The following is a 25,022-nucleotide window of genomic DNA, read 5'->3' as shown; positions in this document are numbered from 1 at the left end:
TCACTTCACATTTATCGATGTTAAAGTTCATTTGCCACTTAACTGCCCAGTCTGCAAATTTTTTAATATCTTCTTGTATTCTGTTGCATTCCTCCTCAGTGTTAGCTGTACCCCCTAGTTTGGTATCATCTACAAATTGAGTTCGTTAATCCTAAGTCCAAATCATTAATGCAAGGGAAAATGCTAGAATCTATTATTAGGGACGTGGTAACAGGGCACTTAGAAAATCAGAATATGATTGGGCAGAGTCAACACGGATTTATGAAAGGGAAATCATATTTGACAAATCTAAGAGTTTTTTGAGGATGTAACCAGCAGGGTAGATAAGGGGGAACCAGTGGATGTAGTGTATTTGGATTTCCAAAAGGCATTCGATAAGGTGCCACACAAAAGGTTCTTACACAAAGTTAGGGCTCATGGGGTTGGGGGTAATATATTAGAATGGATTGAGGATTGGTTAATGGACAGAAAACAGAGAGCAGGAATAACCGAGTCATTTTCGTGTTGGCAGGCTGTAACTAGTGGGGTACAGCAAGAATCAGTGCTTGGGCCTCAGCTATTTACAATCTATATCAGTGACTTGGATGAGGGGACCGAGTGTATTGTATCCAAGTTTACTGACGATACAATGTCAGGTGGGAAAGTAAGCTGTGAGGAGGACGCAAAGAGGCTGCAAAAGGGATCGAGACAAGAACATGGCAGATGGACTATAATGTGGAGAAGTGTGAAGTTGCCCACTTTGGTAGGAAAAATAGAAAAGCAGAATATGTTTTAAATGGTCAGTTTATTTGGGGGTTTAAATCTCCCATGATTATTATTCTATGCCTGCTACTCACCTCATAGATTTGCCTACATATTTCTTCCTCCAATTCCCTTCCACTATGTGGTGGTCTATAGTTTACCCCTATTAGGGTGATAGATCCCTGCTTATCTTTTAACTCAATCCATAGAGATTCTGTAACTACCCTACTGTTTGTTGCATCCTTTATTTCTGACAGCTTTAACAAGTACAGCTACTCCACCTCCCCTCCTCCCTTCCTAAATGTGTTATATCCGGCATTACTTAGTTGTCAATCCTATTCTCTATATAGCCATGGTTCAGCCATCCTACTATATCTGAATCCTCTCTACAAATTGTTGCCTCCAGGTCATCCATTCTGTTTTGAATACTGGGTGCATTGCTGGACCAACAGTTTTAATTGTTTTTATTTATTATTCCTCTCTTTGTTTTTAGTAGTTATTTTACCTTTGTGCTGTTTGGCTTCATCTGATCTCTGGTCGTTCGTGTTCTCCTTATTCCTTCCTTTAGTTTGTCCATTACACTCTTTTCCTGATTCTTTTATTGTTTGGTTTCTTTAATTTCTAGTAGTTGTCTTCCCCCATGTAATTAGTCTTATTTGCAGCCCTGGTTATCCTTTCTGCTCGGATCTTGGTCCCAGCCCAGTTCGGGTCCCGGTGGTACAGCTCCCTCCTGTTCCAGTACTGGTGCCAGTGTCCAATGAAATGGAACCCCTCTTTCCCACACCACTCCTTTAGCCATATGTTGACTTTCCTAATCTGTTTCTCCCTATGCCAATTTGTACGTGGCTCGGGTAATAATCCTGAGATTATTATCCGTGAGGTCCTAACCTAGGAGTTGGCTCCTAACTCCTGATACTCCCTCAGATGGACCTCTTCCCTAATCTTTCCTGTGTTGTTGGTTCTGACATGGAGCACATTAACTGGAGTCTCCCCCTCCCTTTCCAGATTCTTTTCCAGCCATTTTGAGATGTCCCTTACCCTGACACCAGAAAGGCAAGACACCCTTCAGGACTCTCGATCCTGACTGTAAAGACTACTATCTATCCTTCTAATTATAGAATCCCCTATACGACAATGTTTCCACTCTGCTCCTCCACCCCTTGGACAGCCTCCTGTTCCACGGTGCCTTGGGCAGCATTCTAGCTGTCCTTCCCAGTCTTTCTCCTGATCCTCACAGGTATTGAGTACTTTGTACCTGACATTTGCTGCAGATGTGGCAGTCTGGGACAGTCTCGTTGTTCACAAACTCCCACATACTACAATCCCCACACACTGCCTGGTCTTTATTAATGAATGAATGAATTTATTTTTTGTTATCTGTAGTTTATTTCTTGAACTGTGATTAATTACTTCGCTATTTATCAGTTATGAGCGTCTTTAAAAGCAGTTAGAATTTAATCACTTACCTCATTTTTCTTTGACTTACATTTACTTGCACTAATAAATCCTTACTAAGTCAAGCTTAACACTAACTACTAAAGAGACTAAACACACAAAGGGATATCGATATTCTTACCGATATACTTATGTTAATTTGCTCTGCTGTGTGTTGATTATAACGTCACTTTTTTCTGTGTCCTCCGGTGCGATTATTTATTATTTACTGTTGCTCCTTGGTTTAAATTATTGAGCACCTCCTTCCCCTCGGCATCCCACTCCCATTCTCACCAAATTCTCCTCACACTCTGTTTAGCAAGCCACTCCGTTTAATAGAGTCATAGAGTTATAACGGCACAGAAGGAGGCCATTCGGCTCATCGAGTCCGTGCCGGCTCTCGGTAGAGCAATCCAGTCAGTCCCATTCCCCGCTCTATCCCCGTAGCCCTGCAAGTTTATTTCCCTCAAGTGCCTATCTAGTCTCCCCTTGAAAACATTGAGTGTCTCCGCTTCCTCCACGTCCGTCGGCAGCGAGTTCCAGGTCCTCACCAGTGGCTGCGTAAAAATGTTTTCCCTCATGTCCCCCCTGTATCTCTTGCCCAAAACCTTAAATCTGTGTCCCCTAGTCCTTGTACCATCAACTAGTGGGAACAGCCTTTCCCCGTCTAGCCTATCCAAACCTGCCATAATCTTCTACACCTCCATCAAATCTCCCCTCAACCTCCTCTTCTCCAAGGAGAACAACCCCAACTCCTTTGCTCCAATGAAAACAAATCCAGCTTCTCCAAGCTGTCCTTGTAGCTAAGATCCCCCATCCCCAGAACCATTCTGGTAAATCTCCTCTGCACCTTCTCAAGGGCCTTCACATCCTTCATAAAGTGTGGTGACCAGAACTGGACGCAGTACTCCAGTTGTGGCCTAACCAGAGCTTTATAAAGGTTCAGCATAACTTCTCTACTTTTGTACTCAATACCTCCAATTATGAAGCCCAAGATCCCATGGCCTAGAAATTCAGTGGGCTGCGCCACCCGTTAGCATCCTAAGAGGGCACTTAGTGGGTTGTACGCCACTGGCCACGCCTCCCGCTAAATTTAGCGGGACGCTAATGGCGGCGCTAGCCATTAGCGCTGCGCCGCTACCGATGACGTCATCGGTGTGCGCAGCGCCCCGCTACCGCACCGATCGCGAAATTTAGTAGCGCCCCCTGCTTTAATGCCGGTCGCAATTTGCGACCGGTTCAGGGGGGCCTACCTGCGGCGGTAGAGGCGCTGAGGTGCGGGGCGGCCATTTTTTTTTGCTGGCCGCCTGCCAGCACCTCTCCGCGCTGCCGTCCCCAGCCCCCTGAGCACCCCCCCCCCCGCGGAGTGCCGGCTGTGTCCCAAGAGCCCGGCACTTCTCCTCAGTGCCGGGCTCTTTTGCCGACACTCGCGCTCCTTGAGCGCTCTGCAGCAGGCCCCTCCCCTTTAAGAAGGGGAGGAAGGCCTGCAGTACTGCAGCGCACCGTGCCACAGCGTGTGGTGCTGCGGCATGTTGTGCTGCGATCTTCAGTTGCAGCGCCCCAAGTGGGATGCGGGGCGCCTCGAGTAGCGCCGCGCTTCCCTCTGGGGTGCTGAAAGTGAATTTGCGGCGGGCGGCCGCGACTCCTTCCGAGGCGGTACTTCCGGCGCCCTGGCGAGGCTGGCGCCCCGAATTTCTAGGCCCATATGCTTTGTTAACCACTCTCTTAATATGTCCCACCAGCTTCAGGGGCCTATGCACATTGACTCCCAGGTCCCTCTGTCCCTGCACACTTTAAAATTGTGCCATTAAGTGTATAATGCCTCTCCCTGTTCCTTCACTCTTCTCTGTATTAAATTCCATCTGCCACTTGTCTGCCTGTTCTGCTAGCCTTTCTGTGTCCTGTTGCAGTCGATTGGTATCATCCTCACTGTTTGCCACACCCCCAAGTTTGGTGTCATCGGCAAATTTAGAAATTCTAAGGCTAAAGGGATCAAGGGATATGGGGAGAAGGCAGGGACAGGGTACTGAGTTTGAATGATCAGCCATGATCTCATTGAATGGCAGAGCAGGCTCGAGGAGCTGAATGGCCTACTCCTGCTCCTATCTTCTATGTTTCTATGTTTCTGTATTCCAATATCCAGGTCATTTATATATATCAAAAAAAGCAGTGGCCCCAGCACTGACCCTTGGGTAACATCACTGTCTACCATCCTCCAGTCTGAATAACAGCCATTTACCACAACTTGGTGTTTGCTGTCCTTAAGCCAATTCCTTATCCAAGTTGTCACTGACCCACCTATTCCATGAGCCTCAATTTTGTTAACCAGCCTTCTATGTGGTACTTTGTCAAATGCCTTCTGAAAATCCATGTAGACAACATCCATTGCATTCCCTTCATCAATCCTCTCTGTTACTTCATCAAAACATTTAATTAGATTAGTCAAACACGATCTGCCTTTTACAAATCCATGTTGGCTCTCCTTAATTAGCTTAAACCCCTCCAAGTGCCCGTTAATTTTTTCCTTGATTATTGTTTCTAAAACTTTACCCACCACTGATGTTAAACTGACCGGCCTGTAGTTACTAGGATTGTCCTTGCACCCTTTCTTGAACAATGGTGTCACATTTGCCACTTTCCAATCCTCAGGCACCTCCCCGCATCTAGGGAAGATTGAAAATTATGGCAAGCCCTTCCGCTATCTCCTCCCCGAATTCCCTTAGCAACCTGGGATGCAAGCCATCTGGACCAGGTGACTTGTCCACTCTAAACATACCCAGCCTTTCCAGTACATCCTGTCTATCAATTTTCACCCCTTCCATTCCTTCTATCTTTTCCACTTCTACCGATATTTTGTCAGCATCCACCCCCTTAGTAAACACCGATACAAAGTACTCATTGTGTATTCTAGCCTTGCCCTGCGCCTCTAAGCATATATCACCTTCTTTGTCTCTAATAGGCCCCACCCCGCCTCTTACTACCCACTTACTGTTTACATGCCGGTAGAAGATTTTTGGGTTCCCTTTAATGTTAACCGCCATTCTACTCTCATATTCTCTCTTTGCCAATCTTATTTTCATAGATACATAGATACACAGAAGATAGGAGTAGGCCATTCGGTTCCTCAAGCTTGTTCCGCCATTTAATGAGATCATGGCTGGTCATCCAAATTCAGTACCCTGTCCCTGCTTTCTCCCCATATCCCTTGATCCCTTTAGCCTTAAAAAATATATCTAACTCCTTCTTGAATATATTTAATGAATTGGCCTCAACTGCCTTCTGTGGTAGAGAATTCCACAGGTTCACCACTCTGTGGGTGAAGAAATTCCTCCTCATCTCAGTCCTAAATGGCTTGCCCCTTACCCATAGACTGTGACCCCTGGACTCCCCTGTTAAGTCTGTGTGTTATAGTGAGAATTACTACACAGACCACAAGAGTAAACTTTAACAGGTCTTTACTAGTCGAAGGTCAGGGCGGAACTGCCCAATAAATCATTACACAGCACTTATATACCGGTGTGGTCACCACCGGTATTACAGTATACAGCAGCCAAGATAAAGTAGTGCAACTCTTAAAATAGTTCTCTTAAAGGTGGAACGGTTACATACACCACAATCCTCCCTTTTTAGCTTAACAGTATATATTCCCCATTAACATAACATAACATATATACACAACTTCATGTACAACAGTTCACAGATTCAGTCTCTCTGGAGGCTTCCTGACTCGGTCCGGATAACGCCTCGGTGGTGTAGTAGTTTTTGGTGGTGTAGTAGGTTCTTTTGGCAAGGTCGATTCGGCTTGAATGCCAGTGTCGGGTTCATCTGATTCCATTATCACCGGATCGGAGGTAGATACTATGGGTATCTCTGCTTCATCATTAGGCATATAGAGTTGTGGAGTAGGTTGTCCCTTTTCGGATGACTCTATGATCTGGTCAACATGGCGCCTTATTATGCTTTCACCAATGTCCACGGTATACATCAGCGGTCCTAGTCGTGTGCAAATAGTTCCAGGCTGCCATTTCTCGGTACGGTAGTCCCGGGCCAAAACTTGTTGACCTATCTGGAAGGTTCTAGTTGGCCTTTCATTCATGCCTTGAAATTGCCGGTTCTCTACGTCCCTTCTGATGTTTGGCTTGATCAAATCCAGCCGGCATCTTAGTCTTCTATTGAAAAACATCATGGCGGGAGTTTGGTTTGTAACCGCATGTGTTGCATTCCTGTACGCCAACAAGAAGTTATCTACCTTATGTTGTAGATTTATGTCTTCATTACCCATGGCCTTTATGGCCTTCTTGAAGGTCTGGACAAACCTTTCAGCTAGTCCATTGGTGGCGGGATGGTATGGGGCGGACGTGTAGTGCTTAACCCCATTGTTTTTTAAGAACTTCCTGAATTCTTCGGACACAAATTGCGGTCCATTATCAGAACAGATCTGTTCAGGCAGCCCATTCCTGGCAAATATAGTCCTTAATACTGTGATGGTTTTTTCCATGGTGGTGGAGGACATCTTTATTACCTCCGGCCACTTGGAGTGTGCATCCACCGCGATTAAGAACATTGAGTCCATAAATGGACCAGCAAAGTCGATATGTACCCTTTGCCATGGAGATGAGGGCCACTCCCATGGATGTAGAGGGGCTTGTGGTGGGGCGTTTTGGAACTTCTGGCATCCTAGACAGCTCTTGGTAATTTCTTCGATGTCTCCATCGATACCTGGCCACCACACAAACGCTCTGGCTAGGTTCTTCATTTTTACTCCACCCAGATGCCCCTCATGAAGCTCCTTCAGCACTTTATGCTGGAGTTTGGGTGGAATCACCACTCTGGATCCACACATCAAAGTTCCTCGGCACACTGACAGCTGCTCTCTTCTTTGCGAGAATGCTGGCAACAGTGGTTCGCCATGTGCTGGCCATCCCTTCACCGTTAAATCGTAGACTCGTGAGAGAGTCGGGTCATTTCTCGTTTCCTTTACGATGGTAGAATTTGTTACTGGTAGACATTCCACTATGGTTGAGTGGAACATCTCCACTGGGTCCACTGTAGGCACCTCTTCTACCATTGGCAACGGTAGGCGCGATAAACCGTCAGCATTCCCATGCTGTTTTGATCCTTTGTATTCTATGTCATATTGGTGTGCCCCTAGGAAAAGGGACCACCTCTGTAGCCTTTGCGCTGTCATAATGGAAACGCCCTTTTTAGGGTTGAATATGGATACCAACGGCTGGTCGTCTGTCAGCAGTGTAAACTTCTGGCCCTGCAGGTAATGATTAAACTTCTTTACTCCCCACACCAGGCTGAGAGCCTCCCTATCTATCTGAGCATAGTTGCGCTCAGCGGAGGTCAATGATCTGGATGCAAATGCGACTGGCCTTTCCGAGCCATTTGGCAACTTGTGTGAGAGTACTGCTCCAATACCATAAGGAGAAGCATCACAAGCTAAACGAATAGGTAGCGTTGGGTTGAAGTGAGCCAACACTTCCTCTAAGGTGATCAATGCCTTGCTTTTGCGAAAGGCCTTCTTACAGTCCTCGCTCCACTTCCATGGTACTTCTTTCTGCAAAAGAGCATTCAGCGGGTGCAGCACCGTGGATAGATTTGGCAGAAACTTATGGTAATAGTTAATCAACCCTAGGAACGACCTCAACTGGGATACATTTTCCGGAGCGGGAGCCTTCACAACAGCTTCGATCTTGTCAGGTGACTTGTGCAGCCCCTCCTGGTCAATGACATGACCACAGTACGAGATCCGTTTCTGAAAGAACTCACATTTCTGGCGATTAACTCGAAGGCCATATTCCTTCAACCTGGTGAGCACCAGTTTCAAATTTGCAAGGTGTTCCTCATCGTCATCTCCTGTTATCAGGATATCGTCCAAGTAACATTGAGTGCTTGGAATTCCCTGTAATACCTGCTCCATGGCCCTCTGCCAAATTGCTGGAGCCGAAGCCACTCCAAAAGCCAGTCTATTATATCGATACAAGCCTCTGTGCGTGTTGATTGTGAGATACTGGCGCGACTCTTCCTCAACTTCCATCTGTAAGTACGCTTGCGCCAGGTCTATGTTGGTGAAGTGTTTCCCGCCAGACAATGAAGCAAAGGTATCCTCAATCCGCGGAAGCGGATATTGCACCGTGTGAAGCACCGGATTAACTGTGATCTTGAAGTCTCCACAGATGCGGACCTTCCCCGGTTCCCCTGGCTTGTTACTCGATGAATGCTTCATGACGGGAACAATGGGCATAGCCCACTCACTCCAGTCCACCTTAGACAGTACTCCTGAACGTTCAAGCCCTTCCAGCTCAGCTTCCACAGCAGGTCGTATCGCATAAGGTAGCGGTGTGGCTTTGAAAAATTTTGGGTTTGCATGTTCTGCAATCTTGATTTTTGCCTTAATTCCTCTCAGTGTTCCCAGTCCCTGTTGGAACACCTCTTTAGCCTCATCCAATATTCTGGACAATCGTTCAGGTTTGACATCTTTTTTTCCAGAATCTACCGTTATTGCTTTTAGGGAGTGCCAGTCCATATTTATTTTCCTGATCCACTCCCGTCCCAGAAGTGGTGGACCTCCCTCAGGTAGTACATATATGTCCATTCCTTGGTGTTCTTTGCCCTTGTTTACCACCTTGACTTTTATCTTTCCGATGGGGTATACTTTTTGCCCTGTGTATGTCTGCAATACTATCTCCGTATCCCGTAGGGGAATATGTGTGAATAACCTTTTGTAATCTTGCTTATTCATGACCGTCAATGCCGATCCGGTGTCCAATTCCATCTTCACTTGGACTCCTGCTATCTGAAGTGTGACCCAGATAGTTTGTCGGTCAGCTTCCTTACTCACATTGTGAATTCTCAGACTACCCAGTTCCTTGCTGTTGGAGTCTGAATCCGAATTCTGTTCATCCGAACTCTTCTCAGCCACCTTATGTACCTTTCTGCACTTTTCCTGCGGTGACTTTTTGTTGCTGGTCTTCTTTCCTGACCGGCATACTTTAGCTATGTGACCAAGCTTGCCACATTTTCTACATTCCTGGTTTTTAAACCAGCATTGGTTCTGATCGTGTGTTGTCTTTCCACAACGATAACATTTTGTTGTACCCAAAGCCATTTGATCTACGCTGAGTACCGCTGCCTTCAGCTGCATTTCCGCAGTGCCTCTCGCTGCGGCTTCGTGCGATGCTGCAATCATGACAGCCTTATCAAGTGTAAGATCATTCTCTTCAAGCAGCCGCTTTTGTGTTCCTTCTTTCGACAATCCACACACGAATTTGTCTCTCAGTGCCTCTGTCAGACTTTCCCCAAACTGACAGTATTTCGCTAGCTTACGCAGTTCAATTAAATACTCCGCGTTGCTTTCCTCTTTCAGTTGCGTTCTCGCATAAAATTTAAATCGTTCCGCTAACATCAGCGGTGTGGGGTTCAAATGATTTTTCAGGACAGCAACAATTTTAGCGAAAGTCTGATCCGCCGGTTTAGCTGGTGATAGAAGATGCTTCAATAGCCCGTATGTCTTCGCACCCATTGAGTTTAGTAAGGTTAGTGCTTTATCTTCATCTGATATTTTATTTGCCTTACAATATATCTCTATACGTTCTACATACGTGGCCCAATCTTCAACATCGGGATCGAAATCGTTGATGTTACCACGCTTAGGCATCCTCGCAATCTTCTTGAGAAACAAAAAGAAATTTTTCTTTTATTTTTTTGTTTTTCAAAATGGCGGTTTCCCGCGCTTGTCTTCTTCCCCCGCCTATGAAAATGGCGGCTTCCCGCGTTTGCCTTTCTCCCCCGCTGGCTGTAATGGTGATTGCCGTATTGCTGCGTTCGCCCTCCCCAACGGTTTTCAAATCGTGCCTCCCAGCCCCTCTTGCAGTCCGGTCCTTTCCCCCCCGGCTGCGGCTGAGTTCTCTGCGTTTTTTTTTATTATCTCCCGCGCCTTACGCTGACCCGGTCACTGCGCCTCGCGGCCTCGGTAGCTGCCCGGCCTTTTTCACCGGTCGCGGTCGAGCTCTCTCTCGACGCTGTTGCGTCTCCCAGCCCGCTTGCAGCCCGGTCTTTTACACCGGCTGCGTTTGCATTCACCGCGGCTCCCGTGCCTTACGCTGCCCCAGTCTCAGCGCCTCTGGTCCGACTTCTGTCCGGCTCTTTTCCCCGGCCGTGGTCGAGTTCTCCGCCCTTATATCCTCCATTTTTCCCTCCCCTACTTCACAGCCAACGTGGCCGACTTGCTGCTCGTCGCTGATCGGCTTACCCACCACCGTGATAGAAGGGATGATCACTGCCTGTTGCTGATGGAAGACTTCATGTCAGGATTCTTCCTTTGCTCTTCAGACCTGCGTCTTTTCTCAGCAGGATGATGAGGGCGGATGCCTCCTCTCAACGCCCGTCAACTGCATTGGATGTATCTCTGCCGCAGGGTAAGATCGCACTCGTCGCCACTGTTAAGTCTGTGTGTTATAGTGAGAATTACTACACAGACCACAAGAGTAAGCTTTAACAGGTCTTTACTAGTCGAAGGTCAGGGCGGAACTGCCCAATAAATCATTACACAGCACTTATATACCGGTGTGGTCACCACCGGTATTACAGTATACAGCAGCCAAGATAAAGTAGTGCAACTCTTAAAATAGTTCTCTTAAAGGTGGAACGGTTACATACACCACATCCCCCACCATTGGGAACATCCTTCCTGCATCTAGTCTGTCTAGTCCTGTTAGAATTTTATACGTTTCAATGAGATCCTCTCTCATTCTTCTAAACTCTAGCGAATATAAGCCTAATCGACACAATCTCTCCTCATACGTCATTCCTGCCATCCCAGGAATCAGTCTGGTGAATCTTCGCTGCACTCCCTCCATGGCAAGAACATCCTTCCTCAGATAAGGTGACCAAAACTGCACACAATACTCAAGGTGTGGTCGCACCAAGGCCCTGTACAACTGCAGCAAGACATCCTTGCTCCTGTACTCAAATCCTCTCACCATGAAGGCCAACATACCATTTGCCTTCTTAACTGCCTGTTGCACCTGCATGCTTACCTTCAGCGAGTGGTGCACAAGGACACCCAGGTCTCGTTGCACTTCCCCTTCTCCCAATCTATTGCCGTTCAGATAATCTGTCTTCCTGTTTTTGCCACCAATGTGGATAACCTCGCATTTATCCACATTTTACTGCATTTGCCATGCATCTGCCCAACCACCCAACCTGTCCAAATCATACTGGAGTTTCTCTGCATCCTCCTCACAACACACACGCCCACCCAGCTTTGTGTCGTCTGCAAACTTGGAGATATTACATCTAGTTCCCTCGTGCAGATCATTAATATATATTGTGAATAGCTGGGGTCCTTGCACCGATCCCTGCGGTACCCCACTAGTCACTGCCAGCCACTCAGAAAAAGAGCTGTTTATTCCAACTCTTTGCTTTCTGTCTGCCAACCAGTTCTCTATCCAAGTCAGTACCTTACCCCCAATCCTGTGTGCTTTAACTTTGCACGCTAATCTCTTAGGGGAGACCTTATCGAAAGCCTTCTGAAAGTCCAAACACACCACATCCACTGGTTCTCCCTTATCTATTCTCCCTCTCATTAGACCCTATGTTCCCCGACATCTCTGGGAGGTTATTTGTGTCCTTCACACCCTCTCTCTGGTCTTCCCTTGAAGAATTCACCTGAGATGCATCATACACCCTCTTTTTTTGTTTCATCATCTTCTCTATCTCCCTCATCATCCAAGGAGCCCTTGCTTTGGTTCCCTTACCCTTCCCTCTTGTTGGAATGTACCTAGACTGTACTTGGAACATCTCCTCCTTAAAGATCACCCATTGTTCTGTTACAGTTTTTCCCATCAGTCTTTGGTTCCATTTTACCCTGGCTAGATCCTTTTGCATCCCGTTGAAGTTTGCCCTTTTCCAGTTTAGAAGTTCCACTCTAGATTGTTCCTTGCTCCTCTCCATTACTAATCTAAATCTTGCGATACGATGATCACTCGTACCCAAGTGTTCTCCCACAGACACTTGGTCGACCTGGCCCACCTCATTCCCCAGCACCAGATCCAGCAATGCCTCCTTTCTAGTTGGGCTAAGAACATATTGGTCAAGGAAATTCTCCTGAACACATTTCAGAAATTCCACCCCCTCCTTTCCCTTTACCTAGCATTATTACAATCAATATTTGGATAATTAAAGTCCCTCAAAATCACCAATCTATAGCTCTTGCATATCTCTGCAATTTCCCTGCAGATTTGCTCCTCTACCTCCCTCTCACTATTTGGAGACCTATAGAATACCCCAATAGCGCGATCATACCCTTTTTGCTCCTCAACTCTAACCAAATGGATTCTGTCCTTGTCCCCTCAAGAAAATCCTCCCTTTCCAACACTACAATGGGCCAGAAATTCGTGAACGGGGCTTGCCGCGCGTGCAAGCCCCATATATGCACTTACCCTGCGCTCCTGCCGATCAGCTCCAGGGACGCCTAGAATTGGTGTTTCAAACAGAAGAATCCCGGGCAGCGTATGACGTCACGCCGCCCAGGAGTGCAGCCAGCGCGAAGCCTGGAGCGTGCAGTGCAAGTGAGACACGCCCCTTAAGGTCTCATTGTAGCAGGACACGCCCCCAATGTTTCTGTCAAGCTGCTAAGCATTTTTACATGCAAAGCAGCAGTTTAAATAGGTTTTTGGAAGTTTTTTGAAGATTTTATAAACTTTTAAAAATGTTTACATTATTTTGAAGAATCTGAAGTAGTTTTAAACAGATTAAAGCAATTTAAAGACTTTTAAAAGTCCTAAAAGAATTTTTAAAATTCCATTTATTTATTTAGCAATGTCGTCGTCATACGTGTCTTCACACTGTTCCCTTTGGGGAACTGTATGAAGTGGTGGAAGGATTTATGGCCATGATTAACGCTCATTCCGTGACCGTAACCATCTTTGAACCAGCCATTAGGGCGGTTAGTCCTATGGCGGGAGGGTTTTACGGGCTCCCACAAGCTATACAAGGAGGGGGGGCCACCCACACCCACGGACGCAAATATCCCACTGGATGTCAACCCAGAATTTAGAGCCGGAGCTCCGACTCCACTTGCCGGGACTGTCTGGAGCGGGGTTCGAAACCCTACCCTGATCTGGCCCAGCGGCGGGGATCCTACCGCTATGCCAAAGGCCCAATCCGATTAGCAACGTGAAATGGCTGGAATGAGCACACTTCACGGCATTAAAAGAACTCACAATTGAACTGATGATGACCTCAGCAATCTCCTGAAGGAGGTGGAGGCGCAGCGCCTGCTCATCATTGGTAATGAGAAGTCAAAGGCGCCGCAAAAAGGGCAGGTGATAGCTTGGTCTTTCAAGTGGCAGCATAGGGCTCCAGTCACGGGGAGGGAAAAGGCGCAGGAAATGTATGGGTGTCACCTTTTGTGCGGAGTGGGCCTTTTGCGTAGCAGTAAGCATCCCCGCCGCTGGGCCAGAAGGAGAAGGGTTTCGAACCCCACTCCAGACAGTCCCGGCAAGTGGAGTCGGAGCTCCAACTATAAATTCTGGGTGGACATCCAGCGGGATACTTGCGTCCGTGGGTGTGGGTGGCCCCCCCCCCCTCAGATGGGTTGTGGGAGCCCGTAAAACCCTCACGCCATAGGACTAACCACCCTAATGGCTGGTTCAAAGATGGTTACGGTTACGGAATGAGCGTTAATCATGGCCATAAATCCTTCCACCACTTCATACAGTTCCCGAAAGGGAACAGTGTGAGGATACGTACGACGATGACCTCTTGCGCAATGCACCTCCTTGGACCCTCAGTCGCAGATGCGAGGGGGCAAATCGTGCAATTGTTAAGTTTTTCATTTTATTGACATGTGAAATGTTGGACCAGTAATTCCCTTCCAAATGCGCGAGTACGGTCGGGGTACTTACGCGCCTGGCCGGAGGAAATGCCGGTTTTCAGCATGCACAGTGCATGTGGGGAAAACCGGCATTTCCTGTCCTCTGAACGAAGGGGTTCAGAGGCAGAACGCGTGCGACTGCACAGGCAGCGCGTGCGCAGTAAAATTCGCCGCTTTCATTCATGCTTTCAGTGAGGTCAAGTCATTACAACTTACACATGAAAAAAGCATGGGTACAGTTGCTCCAGAGGCTGCGGAGGAAGATTTTTTTTATCGTGGAGCTTCTGAAAGTATGTATGTCTGTATATATTCCTTTGCATGTTATGTATATATTCCTTTACTTATGTGTATGAATGTATTATTTAATTATGACTTTCAGAGAAAGTAACTTATTGGAAAATCATAATTAAAAACATACATTCATACACATTAGTAAAGGAATATAAAACATACATACATATACGTAAAGGAATATATGTGGACATACATACATAACTCATTCTCACATTCCATTCACACAGCCACAATTGCTCCTTCTACCTACCGTTCTGAAAACCCGTTTAAAAAAAAAAATTTAAACTTTAAAACTTACTTAAAATTTCTTAAAATAACTTCCCTCCCTTTCCCAAACAAAAATATTGCATTTCAGAAGCTCCACGATAAAATATATCTTCCTCCGCAGCCTTGGAACAACTTTACACCTGCTTTTTTCAAGTGTAACTTGTAAGGACTTACCCTCACTGAATCCATGAATGAAATCTACAAAGTTCACTGCGCAAGCGCTGCCTGTGCAGTCGCACGCGCTGTGCCTAGACCTCGGGTCTGGAAATGCCGGCGTTCCCCGCATGCGCTGTGCATGCTGAACGCCGGCATTTCCAACGGCCAGATGCGTGAGTACCCCGACCGTACTCACGCCTTTGGCCACGAATTTCTGGCCCAATGTCTTCCTTAATCAGCACTGCCACCCCACCACCCTTTTTACCTTCCCTATCTTTTCTGAACATCTTGTACCCTTGAATATTAAGTGCCCAGTCCTCACCATTTTTAAGCCACGTTTCCGTTATTGTCACAGCATCATATTGCCACATGACTAATTGTGCTTGTAGCTCACGAACCTTATTCACCACACTTTGTGCGTTTACGTACAGGCATTCTAAACCCATTATTAAATTTTTCGTAGTCTCTTAGTTTGCTCCTATCTAATATGGTACTACTACTGCCTCTAGTACTATCTTCTCTAGTACTATCCAACACAATCACTATTTTATGCACCTTATTCCTCTTTTCTGCTCTTATATGCTGGTGCCCATCCCCCTGTCAAGCTAGTTTAAACCCTTCCCAACAGCACTAACAAACCTCCCCTCGAGAATATTGGTCCCACCTCTATTGAGGTGTGACCCGTCTGACTTGTACAGGTCTCACCTTCCTCAGAAACGGCCCCAATGCCTCAGGAATCTAAAGCCCTCCCTCCTGCACCATCTCTCCAGCCGCACATTCATCTGTTCTATCCGCCGATTCCTGTACTCACTAGCATGTGGCACCGGGAGTAATCCGGAGATTACTACCTTTGAGGTCCTGCTTTTTAATCTCTCTCCTAGCTCCCTAAACTCTGCCTGCAGGACCTCATCCCTCTTTCTGCCTAGGTCGTTGGTACCGATATGGACAACGACCTCTGGCTGTTCACCCTCCCCCCTCAGAGTGTCCTGCAGCCGCTCAGTGACATCCTTGACCCTGAAACCAGGGAGGCAACATACCATCCTGGAGTCACGTCTGCAGCCGCAGAACATAAGAACATAAGAAATAGGAGCAGGAGTGGCCATTCGGCCCTTCGAGCCTGCCCCGCCATTCAATGAGATTATGGCTGATCTTCTGCCTCAACTCCATTCACCGGCCCAATCGCCATATCCTTTGATGCCCTTACTGGTCAGAAATCTATCGACTTCTGTTTTGAGTATACCCAATGACTGAGACTCCACAGCCCTCTGGGGTAGAGAATTCCAAAGATTCTCCACCCTGAGTGTGAAGAAATTTCTTCTAATCTCAGTCCTGAATGGCCTACCCCTTATCCTGAGGCTGTGGCCCCTGGTTCTAGACTCCCCAGCCAAGGGAAACATCCTCCCAGCATCCACCCTATCAAGCCCTGTAATAATTTTGTATGCTTCAATGAGATCCCCTCATTCTTCTGAATTCAAGAGAATACAGGCCTAGTTTACTCAATCTCTTCTCATACGACAGTCCTGCCATCCCAGGAATCAATCTCGTGAACCTTCGTTGCACTCCCTCTATGGCAAGTATATCCTTCCTTAGGTAAGGCGACCAAAACTGTACACAGTACTCCAGGTGTGGTCTCACCAAGGCCCTGTATAATTGGGAGTAAGACTTCTTCACTCCTGTACTCAAATCCTCTTGTAATGAAGGCCAGCATACCATTTGCCTTCCTAATGGCTTGCTGCACCTGCACATTCACTTTCAGTGACTCATGTACAAGGACACCCAGGTCCCTTTGAGCATCTGCATTCCCCAATCTTTCCCCATTTAGGAAATACTCTGCCTTTCTGTTTTTTCTACCAAAGTGGATAACTTCACATTTATCCAGATTATATTCCATCTGCCATGTTCTCGCCTGTCTGCTCCCCTAACTATCGAATCCCCTACCACTATTGCTGTTCCACTCCTTTTCCTCCGCCCCTGTGCAGCTGAGCCACCCGTGGTGCCATGGACTTGTCTCTGGCTGCACTCCCCAGAGGAACCATTGCCCCACCAGTACTCAGAACAGAATACGGTTTGGAGAGTGAGTTCACCCCGTGGACTTCTGCACTACCTGCCTGGTCTTCCTCTTCTGTCTGCATACTCGTAAGCTGCGGGGTGACCACCTCCAGAAACGTGCTGTCCACGTAACTCTCAGCCTCATGGATGCACTGCAGTGACTCCAGCTGCCGCTCAAGCTCTGAAACCCGGAGCTCGAGTTGCTGTAGCTGGTGACACTTCCCTCACACGTGGTCGTCCAGGCTACGCGAGGCATCCAGGACTTCCCACATGACACAGGATGTGCACTCCACCAGACTGAGCTGCCCTGCCATGCCTCCATTTAATAGACTAAGAACTAACTTAGCAGAAATAAACATAAAACTTAAAGAAAAACACTCATCAGCTACTAACCAATCAGCTCCTTCCCTTGTGCCGATGTCACTTGTTCTACTCTGACATGTCTTTCGGATTCTGTCTCCATTGAGTTCCTGCCTCTCTCGCTCCGCTCCCGCTCTGGTCTCACCCAGGTCCGCTGCCTCCTATTCCTCTCGCACTCTTTGTAGCGCCGCTGCCCCCGCTCCTCTCACCGCTCCTCTCGCCGCTGCTCCCGCTCCTCTCACCGCTGCTCCCGCTCCACTCGCCGCTCATCTCACCGCTGCTCCCGCTCCTCTCGCCGCTCCTCTCACCGCTGCTCCCGCTCCTCTCACCGCTCCTCTCACCGCTGCTCTCACCGCTCCTCTCACCGCTCCTCTCACCGCTCCTCTCGCCGCTCCTCTCGCCGCTGCTCCCGCTCCTCTCACCGCTCCTCTCACCGCTGCTCTCACTGCTGCTCTCACCGCTCCTCTCACCGCTCCTCTCACCGCTGCTCTCACTGCTGCTCTCACCGCTGCTCTCACCGCTCCTCTCGCCACTGCTCCCGCTCCTCTCACCACTGCTCCCGCTCTTCTCACTACTCCTCTCACTGCTGCTCCTGCTCCTCTCACTGCTGCTCCTGCTCCTCTCACCGCTCCTCTCGCCGCTGCTCCCGCTCCTCTCGCCGCGCCTCTCACCGCGCCTCTCGCCGCTCCTCTCACCACTCCTCTTGCCGCTCCTCTCACCGCTCCTCTCGCCGCTCCACTCACCGCTCCTCTTACCGCAGCTCCCGCTCCTCTCACCGCTCCTCTCACCGCTCCTCTCACCGCTGCTCTCGCCACTCCTCTCACCGCTCCTCTTACCGCAGCTCCCGCTCCTCTCACCGCTCCCCTCGCCGCTCCTCTCGCCACTCCTCTCACCGCTCCTCTCACCGCAGCTCCCGCTCCTCTCACCGCTCCCCTCGCCGCTCCTCTCGCCACTCCTCTCACCGCTCCTTTCACCGCTCCTCTCACCGCTGCTCCCGTTCCTCTCACCGCTCCTCCCGTTCCTCTCACCGCTGCCCTCGTCGCTCCCCTCGCCGCTCCTCTCACCGCTCCTCTCACCGCTCCTCTCACCGCTCCTCTCACCGCTCCTCTCGCCGCTGCTCCCGCTCCTCTCACCGCTCCTCTCACTGCTCCTCTCGCCGCTGCTCCCGCTCCTCTTAGCGCTGCTCCCGCTCTTCTCACCGCTCCTCTCACCGCTGCTCTCACCGCTCCTCTCGCCGCTCCTCTCGCCGCTCCTCTCACCGCTGCTCTCGCCGCTCCTCTCGCCGCTCCTCTCGCCGCTCCTCTCACCGCTGCTCTCACCGCTCCTCTCACCGCTCCTCTCACCGCTGCTCCCGCTCCTCTTAGCGCTGCTCCCGCTCTTCTCACCGCTCCTCTCGCCGCTCCTCTCGCCGCTCCTCTCGCCGCTCCTCTCGCCGCTGCTCTCACCGCTGCTCTCGCCGCTCCTCTCACCGCTGCTCTCACCGCTCCTCTCACCGCTCCTCTCACCGCTCCACTCACCGCTCCTCTCACCGCTGCTCCCGCGCCTCTCACTGCCATTCCCGCTCCTCTTAGGGCTGCTCCCACTCCTCACCGCTGCTCTCACCGCTCCTCTCGCCGCTCCTCTCACCGCTGCTCTCACCGCTCCACTCACCGCTCCTCTGACCGCTCCTCTCGCCGCTCCTCTACCCGCTCCTGTCACCGCTCCACTCGCCGCTCCTCTCGCCGCTCCTCTCACCGCTGCTCTCACCGCTCCTCTCACCGCTCCACTCACCGCTCCTCTCACCGCTCCTCTCACCGCTGCTCCCGCTCCTCTCGCCGCTCCACTCACCGCTCCTCTCACCGCTGCTCTCACCGCTCCTCTCACCGCTCCTCTCACCGCTGCTCTCACCGCTCCTCTCGCCGCTCCTCTACCCGCTCCTGTCACCGCTCCACTCGCCGCTCCTCTCGCCGCTCCTCTCACCGCAGCTCCCGCTCATCTCACCGCTCCTCTCGCCGCTCCTCTCGCCGCTGCTCTCGCCGCTGCTCTCGCCGCTCCTCCCGCCGCTCCTCCCGCCGCTCCTCCCGCCGCTCCACTCGCCGCTCCTCTCGCCGCTCCTCTCGCCGCTCCTCTCGCCGCTCCTCTCACCGGTCCTCTCACCGCTCCTCTCACCGCTCCTCTCTCCGCTCCACTCGCCGCTTCTCTCGCCGCTCCTCTCGCCGCTCCTCTCGCCGCTCCACTCGCCGCTTCTCTCGCCGCTCCTCTCGCCGCTCCTCTCGCCGCTCCTCTCGCCGCTCCACTCGCCGCTCCTCTCGCCGCTCCTCTCGCCGGTCCTCTCGCCGCTCCTCTCTCCGCTCCTCTCGCCGCTCCTCTCGCCGCTCCTCTCGCCGCTCCTCTCTCCGCTCCTCTCGCCGCTCCTCTCGCCGCTCCTCTCGCCGCTCCCCTCGCCGCTCCCCTCGCCGCTCCTCTCACCGCTGCTCCCGCTCCTCTCACCGCTCCACTCACCGCTCCTCTCGCCGCTCCTGTCACCGCTCCTCTCACTGTTCCACTCACCGCTCCTCTCACCGCTCCTCTCACCGCTCCTCTCACCGCTCCTCTCACTGTTCCACTCACCGCTCCTCTCACCGCTCCACTCACCGCTCCTCTCACCGCTAGTCACACCGCTCCTCTCACCACTCCTCTCGCCGCTCCACTCGCCGCCCCTCTCGCCGCTCCTCTCGCCGCTCATCCCGCCGATCCTCTCGCCACTCCTCTCACCGCTCCTCTCACCGCTCCTTTCGCCGCTCCTCTCACCGCTGCTCTCACCGCTGCTCTCACCGCTCCTCTCACCGCTGCACTCACCGCTGCTCTCACCGCTCCTCTCACCGCTCCTCTCACCGCTGCTCTCACCGCTCCTCTCACCGCTCCTCTCACCGCTCCTCTCACCGCTCCACTCACCGCTCCACTCACCGCTCCACTCACTGCTCCTCTCACCACTCCGCTCACCGCTGTGCTCACCGCTGCTCTCGCCGCTCCTCTCGCCGCTCCTCTCACCGCTCCTCTCGCCGCTCCTCTCGCCACAACTCTCGCCGCTCCACTCGCCGCTCCTCTCACCGCTCCACTCGCCGCTCCTCTCACCGCAACTCTCGCCGCTCCACTCGCCGCTCCTCTCACTGCTCCACTCGCCGCAACTCTCACCGCTACTCCCGCTCCTCTCGCTGCTCCTCTTGCTGCTCCACTTGCCGCTCCTCTCACCGCTGCTCCGGCTCCTCTCGCCGCAACTCTCGCCACTCCTCTCGCTGCTCCTCTCGCCGCTCCTCTCACAGCTCCTCTCACCGCTGCTCTCACCGGTCCTCTCACCGGTCCTCTCACCGCTCTTCTCACCGCTGCTCCCGCTCCTCTCGCCGTTCCACTCACCGCTGCTCCCGCTCCTCTCGCCGCTCCTCTCACCGCTGCTCTCACCGCTCCTCTCACCGCTCTTCTCACCGCTGCTCCCGCTCCTCTCACCGCTCTTCTCACCGCTGCTCCCGCTCCTCTCACCGCTCCTCTCACCGCTCCTCACACAGGTCCTCTCACCGCTCTTCTCACCGCTGCTCCCGCTCCTCTCACCGTTCCACTCACCGCTGCTCTCACCGCTCCTCTCACCACTGCTCCTGCTCCTCCCACCGCTCCTCCCACCGCTCCTCTCACCGCTGCTCCCGCTCCTCTCACCGCTCCACTCACCGCTCCACTCACCGCTGCTCCCGCTCCGCTCACCGCTACTCTCACCACTCCTTTCGCCGATCCTCTCGCCACTCCTCTCACCGCTCCTCTCACCACTCCTCTCACCGCTGCTCTCACCGCTGCTCTCACCGCTCCTCTCACCGCTGCACTCACCGCTCCTCTCACCGCTCCGCTCACCGCTGTGCTCACCGCTGCTCCCGCTCCTCTCACCGCTCCTCTCACCGCTCCACTCACCGCTCCTCTCACCGCTCCTCTCACCGCTCCTCTCACCGCTGCTCTCACCGCTCCTCTCACCGCTCCTCTCACCGCTCCTCTCACCGCTCCACTCACCGCTCCACTCACCGCTCCTCTCGCCGCTCCACTCGCCGCTCCACTCGCCGCTGCTCTCGCCGCTCCTCTCGCCGCTCCTCTCGCCGCAACTCTCGCCGCTCCTCTCGCCGCAACTCTCGCCGCTCCTCTCACCGCTCCTCTCACCGCTCCTCTCACCGCAACTCTCGCCGCTCCTCTCACCGCTCCTCTCACCGCTCCACTCACCGCCCCTCTCACCGATCCACTCGCCGCTCCTCTCACCGCTCCTCTCACCGCTGCTCTCGCCGCAACTCTCACCGCTGCTCCCGCTCCTCTCGCCGCAACTCTCGCCGCTCCTCTCGCCGCTCGTCTCACCGCTCCTCTCACCGCTCCACTCACCGCTCCACTCGCCTCTCCTCTCGCCGCTCCTCTCGCCGCTCCTCTCGCCGCAACTCTCACCGCTGCTCCCGCTCCTCTCGCCGCAACTCTCGCCGCTCCTCTCGCCGCTCGTCTCACCGCTCCTCTCGCCGCTCCTCTCGCCGCTCCTCTCGCCGCTGCTCCCGCTCCTCTCACCGCTCCTCTCACCGCTGCTCTCACTGCTGCTCTCACCGCTCCTCTCACCGCTCCTCTCACCGCTGCTCTCACTGCTGCTCTCACCGCTCCTCTCACCGCTGCTCTCACCGCTCCTCTCGCCACTGCTCCCGCTCCTCTCACCACTGCTCCCGCTCTTCTCACTACTCCTCTCACTGCTGCTCCTGCTCCTCTCACTGCTGCTCCTGCTCCTCTCACCGCTCCTCTCGCCGCTGCTCCCGCTCCTCTCACCGCGCCTCTCGCCGCGCCTCTCACCGCTCCTCTCACCACTCCTCTTGCCGCTCCTCTCACCGCTCCTCTTACCGCAGCTCCCGCTCCTCTCACCGCTCCTCTCACCGCTGCTCTCGCCACTCCTCTCACCGCTCCTCTTACCGCAGCTCCCGCTCCTCTCACCGCTCCCCTCGCCGCTCATCTCGCCACTCCTCTCACCGCTCCTCTCACCGCTCCTCCCACCGCAGCTCCCGCTCCTCTCACCGCTCCCCTCGCCGCTCCTCTCGCCACTTCTCTCACCGCTCCTCTCACCGCTGCTCCCGTTCCTCTCACCGCTCCTCCCGTTCCTCTCACCGCTCCCCTCGCCGCTCCCCTCGCCGCTCCTCTCGCCGCTCCTCTCGCCGCTGCTCCCGCTCCTCTCACCGCTCCTCTCACTGCTCCTCTCGCCGCTGCTCCCGCTCCTCTTAGCGCTGCTCCCGCTCTTCTCACCGCTCCTCTCACCGCTGCTCTCACTGCTCCTCTCGCCGCTCCTCTCGCCGCTCCTCTCACCGCTGCTCTCGCCGCTCCTCTCGCCGCTCCTCTCGCCGCTGCTCTCACCGCTCCTCTCACCGCTCCTCTCACCGCTCCTCTCACCGCTGCTCCCGCTCCTCTTAGCGCTGCTCCCGCTCTTCTCACCGCTCCTCTCGCCGCGCCTCTCGCCGCTCCTCTCGCCGCTCCTCTCGCCGCTGCTCTCGCCGCTGCTCTCGCCGCTCCTCTCACCGCTGCTCTCACCGCTGCTCTCACCGCTCCTCTCACCGCTCCTCTCACCGCTCCACTCACCGCTCCTCTCACCGCTGCTCCCGCGCCTCTCACCGCCGTTCCCGCTCCTCTTAGCGCTGCTCCCACTCCTCTCACCGCTGCTCTCACCGCTCCTCTCGCCGCTCCTGTCGCCGCTCCTCTCACCGCTGCTCTCACCGCTCCACTCACCGCTCCTCTGACCGCTCCTCTCGCCGCTCCTCTACCCGCTCCTGTCACCGCTCCACTCACCGCTCCTCTCGCCGCTCCTCTCACCGCTGCTCTCACCGCTCCTCCCACTGCTCCTCTCACCGCTCCACTCACCGCTCCTCTCACCGCTCCTCTCACCGCTGCTCCCGCTCCTCTTGCCGCTCCACTCACCGCTCCTCTCACCGCTGCTCTCACCGCTCCTCTCACCGCTCCTCTCACCACTGCTCTCACCGCTCCTCTGACTGCTCCTCTCGCCGCTCCTCTACCCGCTCCTGTCACCGCTCCACTCACCGCTCCTCTCGCCGCTCCTCTCACCGCAGCTCCCGCTCATCTCACCGCTCCTCTCGCCGCTCCTCTCGCCGCTCCTCTCGCCGCTGCTCTCGCCGCTCCTCCCGCCGCTCCTCCCGCCGCTCCTCCCGCCGCTCCTCTCGCCGCTCCACTCGCCGCTCCTCTCGCCGCTCCTCTCGCCGCTCCTCTCGCCGGTCCTCTCACCGCTCCTCTCTCCGCTCCACTCGCCGCTTCTCTCGCCGCTCCTCTCGCCGCTCCTCTCACCGCTCCTCTCACCGCTCCACTCACCGCTCCTCTCACCACTCCTCTCACCGGTCCTCTCACCGCTCCTCTCTCCGCTCCACTCACCGCTTCTCTCACCGCTGCTCTCACCGCTCCTCTCTCCGCTCCATTCGCCACTTCTCTCGCCGCTCCTCTCGCCGCTCCTCTCGCCGCTCCTCTCGCCGCTCCTCTCGCCGCTCCTCTCACCGGTCCTCTCACCGCTCCTCTCACCGCTCCTCTCTCCGCTCCTCTCGCCGCTGCTCTCGCCGCTCCTCTCGCCGCTCCTCTCGCCGCTGCTCTCGCCGCTCCTCTCGCCGCTCCTCTCACCGCTCCTCTCACCGCTCCTCTCACCGCTCCTCTCTCCGCTCCTCTCGCCGCTCCTCTCGCCGCTCCTCTCGCCGCTCCCCTCACCGCTCCCCTCGCCGCTCCTCTCACCGCTGCTCCCGCTCCTCTCACCGCTCCATTCACCGCTCCTCTCGCCGCTCCTGTCACCGCTCCTCTCACTGTTCCACTCACCGCTCCTCTCACCGCTCCTCTCACTGTTCCACTCACCGCTCCTCTCACCGCTCCACTCACCGCTCCTCTCACCGCTAGTCACACCGCTCCTCTCACCACTCCTTTCGCCGCTCCACTCGCCGCCCCTCTCGCCGCTCCTCTCGCCGCTCATCCCGCCGATCCTCTCGCCACTCCTCTCACCGCTCCTCTCACCACTCCTTTCGCCGCTCCTCTCACCGCTGCTCTCACCGCTGCTCTCACCACTCCTCTCACCGCTGCACTCACCGCTGCTCTCACCGCTCCTCTCACCGCTCCTCTCACCGCTGTGCTCACCGCTGCTCTCACCGCTCCTCTCACCGCTCCTCTCACCGCTCCACTCACCGCTCCACTCACCGCTCCTCTCACCGCTCCGCTCACCGCTGTGCTCACCGCTGCTCTCGCCGCTCCTCTCGCCGCTCCTCTCACCGCTCCTCTCGCCGCTCCTCTCGCCGCAACTCTCGCCGCTCCTCTCACCGCTCCACTCGCCGCTCCTCTCACCGCAACTCTCGCCGCTCCACTCACCGCTCTTCTCACTGCTCCACTCGCCGCAACTCTCACCGCTACTCCCGCTCCTCTCGCTGCTCCTCTTGCTGCTCCACTTGCCGCTCCTCTCACCGCTGCTCCGGCTCCTCTCGCCGCAACTCTCGCCACTCCTCTCGCTGCTCCTCTCGCCGCTCCTCTCGCCGCTCCTCTCACAGCTCCTCTCACCGCTGCTCTCACCGGTCCTCTCACCGGTCCTCTCACCGCTCTTCTCACCGCTGCTCCCGCTCCTCTCGCCGTTCCACTCACCGCTGCTCCCGCTCCTCTCGCCGCTCCTCTCACCGCTGCTCTCACCGCTCCTCTCACCGCTCTTCTCACCGCTGCTCCCGCTCCTCTCACCGCTCTTCTCACCGCTGCTCCCGCTCCTCTCACCGCTCCTCTCACCGCTCCTCACACAGGTCCTCTCACCGCTCTTCTCACCGCTGCTCCCGCTCCTCACCGTTCCACTCACCGCTGCTCTCAC

This window comes from Somniosus microcephalus, chromosome 4 (assembly GCF_052327205.1).
Source record: "Somniosus microcephalus isolate GS21.2 chromosome 4, FLI_Smic_1.0, whole genome shotgun sequence".
Lineage (NCBI taxonomy): Eukaryota > Metazoa > Chordata > Chondrichthyes > Squaliformes > Somniosidae > Somniosus > Somniosus microcephalus.
The sequence above is the reverse complement of the archived record's forward strand: the minus strand, read 5'-3'. Positions refer to the sequence as shown.